An 8481-nucleotide genomic window follows, 5' to 3' on the forward strand; every position below is an offset into this window, starting at 1 on the left:
TCTGAGTCTCCATAATAAAACAGCCCTCCATCGCCTGCAGATGTTCCTCAGATGTTATCGTTTAGGAGCAGCGGAGTGTGTTTTGTGTACAAATGCTTTGTTATTTTTCTACTATACAAAAGTGTCAGTGTTTGTTGTGCAGAAGCACTGACTCGTGTGAGGAAACAGACAACATCTTGCAGACGACGGACCTACTAAAACATTCATAGAGCGATCACATTAGCCGCTTCACATCTGGACGTCTGCTTACTCAGGACTCTCTATCACACTCTCGCTGTAACTCTCGTCTCTCTCCAGGATCGGCCTCTCTCTCTCTCTCTCTCCAGGGCTCTGCACGGGTGGACGCTGGTTCCATTCGGAATTCATAAAAGTGTGGACAGTCTTATCAGTTTTTCTGCAGTTACATTCCTGTTGCACCAGCGAAGCAAGCCCTCTCTATAGCATCGTGGGAGATCCTGCAGCGATTTGCAAAAGTATGACCACTTATTCTAAAACAGTAAAGATGACAAAAAATCACGATTCAGCAGATCTATAGTCATGCACGAACCGGGTGTTTAGTTCCTAGTTTCTTTAGAAACAAAAAAAAAAGACAACAAAAAGAATCAAATACAATAAAAAAAAAAAACCAGTTTTGGTAGCTTGAATAAAAATCCTGAATAATTGTATTTTTATTTTATTTTTGGTATGTATTTATTTTATTTTTATTTTATTTTATTTTAGTCTTCATTTTTGGACAGTTTAGCCACAAATGCTTAAAGACATCACAACGATCAGTTAATCGTCACTGTAATGTGAGCTTAGGGATTGATAAGTATTAGTTAAAACGAGGCCGCACGGTTGAAAAAATAGCAGTGTTTAATAATTTTTAATAATTATAACTGAATATTCAGTAGTAATAGTGTGGTTGTACGGTAGTGGTATGTTATCCAAGAAGTCATGACTTTATTACAGTAGTATTTTTACAGTTGTATCATTTAAGCATACATCAGTTGTAAAGCAAACATTGAGTGTTTAAAACTGAAATAAATATAAATAAATGATAAAATGAAAATAGAAAAAGATCATATAAATTACAAAAACACAACAAAATTATGGGGAAAAAATTACAAAAAATTACAAAAATAAAAAAAAATTAGTAAAATTAAGCTTTGAACCATGAAAACATCAAATCTAAAAAAATACAATCTGTTTGAGCAAATGAATCCCCAGCATAAAAAGAACAAGACAAATCTCCGTAAAAAATCCATCCAAACTGTAATCGTTCTGAATTTTGAGGTTCTTATCGTTGATTCTCAGGATGTTGGTGTGAACTGTCAGCTGCTGAAGGGATCTGGAGGTCTCTTCTTCTTCTTTATGTGAACTCTTTCTCTCTCTTTCTGTGTGAAACATCGATTGGTGCATCAGCCCGCAGGACTCCCAACTGTCAGAACCTGCATGGGTACAAACACGAGCAGTGTGCGGAGCAAACCCTCAGACATCCGTACATCCGAGCTCATCTCACGATGCCGTCACATGACATACAAATACAACACGCCTTTGGTGATACTTATTGTAGATTTTAACACACTAGGGGGAGAGGATACGGGGGGGAGGGAAAAAGGAAGTCACTCTTAATGCACAGTTGTGTTTAGTTGATGTTTATAAAACGAAAGGCAGCATGTTAAAAACTACATAAATGTTTATGATTTAAGAACGTTAAAAGAAATTAATAATTTCATTACTCAATAAATATTAAGTTATTGAAAAGTTTTTTGTATTTTTTATTTATCATTAGAAATTAAATACTAATTAGTATTATTTTTTTAAATAATTGTTTAAAATGATACATTTTTAATAACTAAATTAATTATTTGAAAAAAAACTATGCATTTTTAAATGTACAAAATCGTTTTATTAATGATTTTATAAATTAATTTTATTATGGCAGGTAAACAAATGCAACACCAAAACAAAACAAAATGTTGTAAAGTCCACTGTAATGCACAACTGTAATTGGTTATTGATTTATAAAGTGGATGTTTTATTAATGCTTTTACATTGCGTGCGTTCAATAATGATGGTTAATAATTTTGAATAAATTCATAATAAATGTTTGTTTTTATATTAAACAAAAAGACATATTACAAACTGTTATTGTTGCCTTTTATTTTTAATTTTAATATTTTAAATGTTTATTTTTTTTTTTTATTATTATTATTACTAATTTATTTTTTTTATTTTTTTTATTATAATTATTAAATATTTATTTTTTGTTTTTTATTATTATATTGTTTTTTTCTAAATATAGTTTTTCTAAAAATAAATAAATTGTTTAAAAATCTAATTTTTTTAAATTTACAAAAAACTTTTATAAGTTATATTATAGTTATATAATAATAAAAATATTTATACATTTATCAAAATTAAAAATGAATGTATTAAAATTGTTCATTATTAAAAGCAATCTAAAAATTAATTAAATTAATTTTTAGATTTTTTTATGTTTTATATTAGTTTTTTTTGTATTATAGAAATATTTATATATAAAATTTTATTAAATTATTGTTTTGATTTTTAAATGTATAAAATATAGTATATACTATATATAAATCTATATTTTTTTGTCTTTGGTTGAAGTACAATTCAAGAGACGTTGACTGAGGTTGTTGTGTGTTTATTTCTGTGTTGTGTCTCAGGAGGATGGCGAAGTGCGTGAGCGTCCTCCTCTCCTCCTCGTCACAGGAAGACGAGCGTCAGCATCTTCATCTAACTCGGAAGAGAATAATAAAGCTGCTGGAGGCGAGTCGGCTGGGCCCTTTAGGGCCAGCCTCCTGATGTTGATCGTCTGAACACACACACACCACATCACACACAGCCACACTACACACACACACACACACGTCTGATTCTCATTTGAACTCTCACTATCTCGTGTTTCCTGAAAGAAGAGAAACGGAAATCAAGAACGTACATAGACCAAGCCCAGCCTCCCGAAGGTAAGCCTTGCACTGTCACTGCATTTATAATCACTGACACACACGTGTTTTTGTTTTTTTATTTTTTGAATGTTACAGTGTTTTTTTTATGTAATCTTTATTATTTTAAATTTTTGTTTCATTATTTGTTGTGTTAATCCAAATATCTTGAGGGTTCTAAAGCTGAATGTGTGGTGTGTGTGTTGTGGTGTGGTGTGTGTGGTGTGTGCAGGCACCTGCTGCGGATGTGAAACATCACTCTTGAAGTTATCTGAGCTGCCTGACGCTCACGACACGCGATCACGACCAAATCACTGCTGCATCTGACACAAGAAGAAGAAGCACTCCTAGCAATACACGAGATTCACTGCACAAGAAGAAGAAACCTCCGAGCATCAGCGCGCAGTTCAGCGTGAGGAAACCGTACACGCCAGCGGAAAAAATTTATCTGATATAACAATGTGAATATAGAAGAAGAATTTAAATATGTTAAGCATGAATTATAATTTGTTGAAGTTTTATTATTTATTAGTATGTTTTTTTTTTAAAATTTATGTAATTTACATTATATAATATTTTAAATATATGTAGATATTTTTTTAAAATATGTTATTTATTTGTAAAAAATAGTATGATTTTTGAAAAAGTTTGATTTATGAAAATATTTAAATTTTAAAAATTTATATGAATAAATTATTTGTTAAAATATTTTTTTATTTTCAACTTTTTAAAAGCATAAAAACTGTTCGATAAAATAAATATTTTAAAGTTTAATAAATATAAAAATATAAATTTTAAATATATATAAATTGTTTAAAAAATACGTTATTTAGAAACATTTATAAATAAACATCTAAAAACAAAATGTAAAAAATGTACATTTTAATAATATGCAAATTATTTTTAAAATATACATTTGTGTTTGTATATGCATTTAAAATATATACATTCTATTGAAATGTTTGCAATAATTGTTTAATAATTATATACATTATAAAAATATTTAAATTGATTAAACAAAACATTAAAAAAAATATGAAATATGAAAATATACATTTTAAAAGTATATAAATTATTTTTAAAAATACAGTATGCATATATATATATATAATGTATTTATTTATTTTTATTTTTATTTTTTTTGCATGTTAAAAATGTGAACACGTATCTGAAGTCCTGTGTTGTGTGTGATGCAGGTGTCTCTGAATAAGCTGATGGAGACTCTGGGACAGTCGGAGCCGTACTTCGTGAAATGCATCCGCTCTAATGCAGAAAAGGTATGTGAAGTAGGTCTGTTTTCTGTGTCTCTTGTTCTCTGCGTCAGTGGATTTAGCTGCACGCTTTGATTTGCTCATTGTTTTTTCGTAGCTTCCTCTGCGTTTCAGCGTAGGCGCTGGTGTTGAGACAGTTTACGACATAACACAGCCGGCATGCCTGGAGACAGGGGTGGCAGGATAGCCGGGCGCTCTTTCTTTCCTGGATACAGCGTCAGAATACAGCTTCCAGGTGAGCAAAATCACACTCCGCGTCACGGCTTCCAGGTGACAAAACACACTCGCTCACACAAAACACAGACACAGACAGAATTTGTTAAAAAAAAAAAAATTAGATTTTGTAATTAATTTTTTTTTTTAATTTCTTTAAATTTTTTTTTTTTACGATTACTTAGGATTATCACTGTTTTTGATAATAATAAATTTGGATAAAATAATAAATCCAGAAATCAAAATAGACAACACTGAAATTCTTTTAAAGAATAATAATAATTTTTTTTTTTTTTTAATTATTTATTTTTTTTTTTTTTTTTATTGTTTTTTAATTTTTTTGAAGATTTTTTTTTTTTAACTTAATTTGACATTTTTTTTTATAATTAATTAAATTAAATTTTAGTAAAAAAAATTTTGTTAAACTTTTAGTAAACTGATGTTAAATTGTGTAATTGTCAAGATGTAAAGTAATAAGACATGGTCTCTGATTATTACAGAATAAAAAAAAAATGGATTTGGGGGGGTTAATAGTTTTTTTATTATTATTATCATTTTTAATTTTAATTAGTTGTTTTTGATTACTAACATTAATTTTAACCTTTAAAACGGAATGGAAAAAAAATTAACACAAAAAAAAGGCATCTGGAAAAACTCAAATGAAAAAAAAAAAAGATAGAATCCAGAAAGGATCCTAACAGCGGATCTGGTGCTGTTTGTGTCTTCATGAGATATTGCCCATCATTTTCCGTTGTGCTGTTAACCCACCCCGCCCGACTTTCACCGCATCTCCGATCGGGAATCAGGACAGTTCACTTGCAGACGCGTTCGACCTCGATGACGGGCCACGGACATTCACGTGGGGTCAATCAGCACTGGTAACCATCAACGCACTCACCCACAACACCACACACAAACACTCACTCACTCAGGAGCACTCACTCACTTCACAATCACATCACTCACTCACATTCACACACACACACACACACACACCACCGGCACACACACCACACACACACACTCACACACTCACATCACTCACCTCACTCACACACCACACACCACCACACACACACACACACACCTCACTCACCATCACTACTTCACTTTCCATTCACGCACACACACACACACACACACACACACACACAATGGCACACCAACACACACAACACACACCCACAGCCACAAGACCTCACCCCACTCACTCACTCACACGACACTCACAACACTCACTTCACTCACTCACACACACTCCAACACACACCCACACTCACAACACACACTCACACACACCCCCTCACACACACTCACTCACACCACACACACACAACTACACTGAACCACCACACACACACACACCTCACTCCCTGCACACAACACACTCACACACCACACCCACACTCACACACACCGACACACACACAGACACACACATAAACACACTCACACACACATACACACACATTCGCTCCACACACACACACACACACCACCACTCACGACACTCACTTCACTCACACTCACCACACACTCACACACACACACTCTACACACACACACACAAACACACACACTCCACGAATCACTCACTCACACTCACACACCACCTAACACACACACACACACACTACAACACACACACACAATCACACACACACACTACACCTCACTCCACTCACACACAGCCACTCACTACACACACACAAACACACACACACACACACACACTCATCACACACAACACAATGCACACACACACACCACCATCACAACACACACCTTCACGCACACACACACACACACAGCACACACACACATAACACACACACACCTTCACGTCTTCTGCAACACAGCACGCACACAGAACACACACCAACTCACTACCACATGCACCACACACGTTCACATCACACACACACACACACACACACACACACACCACTCAACACACTCACGCACACCCACACCACACACTCACCAGCCACTTTACACTCTCCTACGGCAACTCACACTACCTGCGGCACACAGCGACACACACAACACAGCATGTCTACACACACGTCAGCACACACAGGACACACCACACTAGCACACACACACACACACGACAGCTCACTCATCTATCACACACAGACTCACACACACTCACTCACTCTCACACACACCTCACACACTTCACACTCACACACACACACACACACACACACTCACACACACAACACACACACACCCTGCACACACACTCACTCCACACACAGAGACCACACTCCCAACACACACACACACTCACACACACACAATCACACCACACACACACACACACACACACACACACACACACGTCCACTCCGACTCACGGTCCCTCCACTCACACACACACACCCATCACTCCACACCTCCACCTGCACACACACACTCACACACACACAGTACCTCCACTCCAGCATCAACACACACACACACACACACCCACACTATCACAGTGCACACACGTTTAGAGAACAGTCTCTCATCCTTGTTACACACACACAGCACACAAACACACAGTACACCGGACACACTCAGCACTACTCACGCACTTGCAGACACTCACTCTTCTCACAACACCACACACAGCACCACCACACAAACCCGAGAACACACAACTCACCATCACACACCACTCACTCCTCGTCTCACCACACTCACTCAACACTCACTCACTCACACTCAGACACACACTCACAACATGGTGGACACACAACAGCACGAAACACTTAGTGGTCACACCACACACAACACGACACACACTCACAACACACAGGAGACACACCACAACGCTTCACCACACAACACCACACACCCACTCACTCACGCACAACACACGTCACCACACACACACATCATGCGACCCACACACACACCCACACACACCACACCCTCCATGGTCTCTCACACAAACACTCACTCACGACCTCACAACAGACTCCACCACACACACTTCACATCACACACAGAGACACACTCTCACACACACACACACACTACTCACATCCCGTTCATGTTCCACACCACACACACACACCACACCAACACTCACACACCGTCTCACACATCACATCACTTCACACACACACACTCACAAGCACACCCACACACACACAATCACTCACTCACACTCACACACACACTCACACACACACACCACACAGCCACAACACACACACCACACAAAAACCACCAAACCACACACACACACACACACACACACACACCACACTCACTTCACACACACATGTCTCTCGCACACACATACAGCGACACACTCACACACACGACACATGACTAACACACTTCACATCACACGTTCAAACACCACTCACACAACCACCCCTCAACACACCCAACCCACACACCTGTTCACACTCACCACCCCCCTCAAACACTCTGTCAACCCACCACCCTCACTCCACAAACAACCCATTTTACCAGACTCACACTAAGAAGTCAAGTCCCTGTATTTATCTATCGCTTAACATACAGATTGTGTCAAGCAGCTTGACAGTATTAATTAGGAAAACTAGTGTGTCATGCAGAGGACAAGATTAAACACTACTTTTTTCAGTTTAAAGGCCGTCTCGATTGATTAAGTGATGTCATCATGCAGCTCAGTTTAGTTTAAATAGTATTGTACAAATAATGGCAAACAAGTCAACGATATCCTGTAAATAAGTCTCCCCATCTAAGCAAGCCCAGAGGAACCCACAAACTCCATGTGGGACAGAATGGAAACAAAAAAAACCTTGGGAGAACAGGCTCAGTCGGGGGGCCAGTTCGTCTCTCTACCAGACAAAACCACAGTTCATTCCAGGCTGCAGCAAAGTCCAATTGTGCCGAAGAATCATCTGTTTTCCTGTGTCCCTTGTCCCGGTGGTCGGTCTGAGACAAGAGTCTTTACAGGGATCTGTCTCTGGGGCTCTAGTCCTGGTCTCCGCTGTCTTTCAGGGCTGTAGAGGTCCTTTTTCTAGGTGCTGATCCACCATCTGGGCTGGATACAT

General features: G+C 37.4%; 1 long non-coding RNA gene across 1 annotated transcript; it reads left to right on the forward strand.

Moving 5' to 3' along the window:
• Positions 1 to 3321: 3321 nt before the first annotated feature.
• Positions 3322 to 4371, forward strand: LOC109073059. The gene is made up of 3 exons (XR_006153567.1): positions 3322 to 3366; positions 4151 to 4231; positions 4323 to 4371. It is a non-coding gene; the product is annotated as an uncharacterized LOC109073059 (long non-coding RNA).
• The last annotated feature ends 4110 nt before the right edge of the window (positions 4372 to 8481 follow it).

Source organism: Cyprinus carpio, chromosome A25 (assembly GCF_018340385.1).
Source record: "Cyprinus carpio isolate SPL01 chromosome A25, ASM1834038v1, whole genome shotgun sequence".
Lineage (NCBI taxonomy): Eukaryota > Metazoa > Chordata > Actinopteri > Cypriniformes > Cyprinidae > Cyprinus > Cyprinus carpio.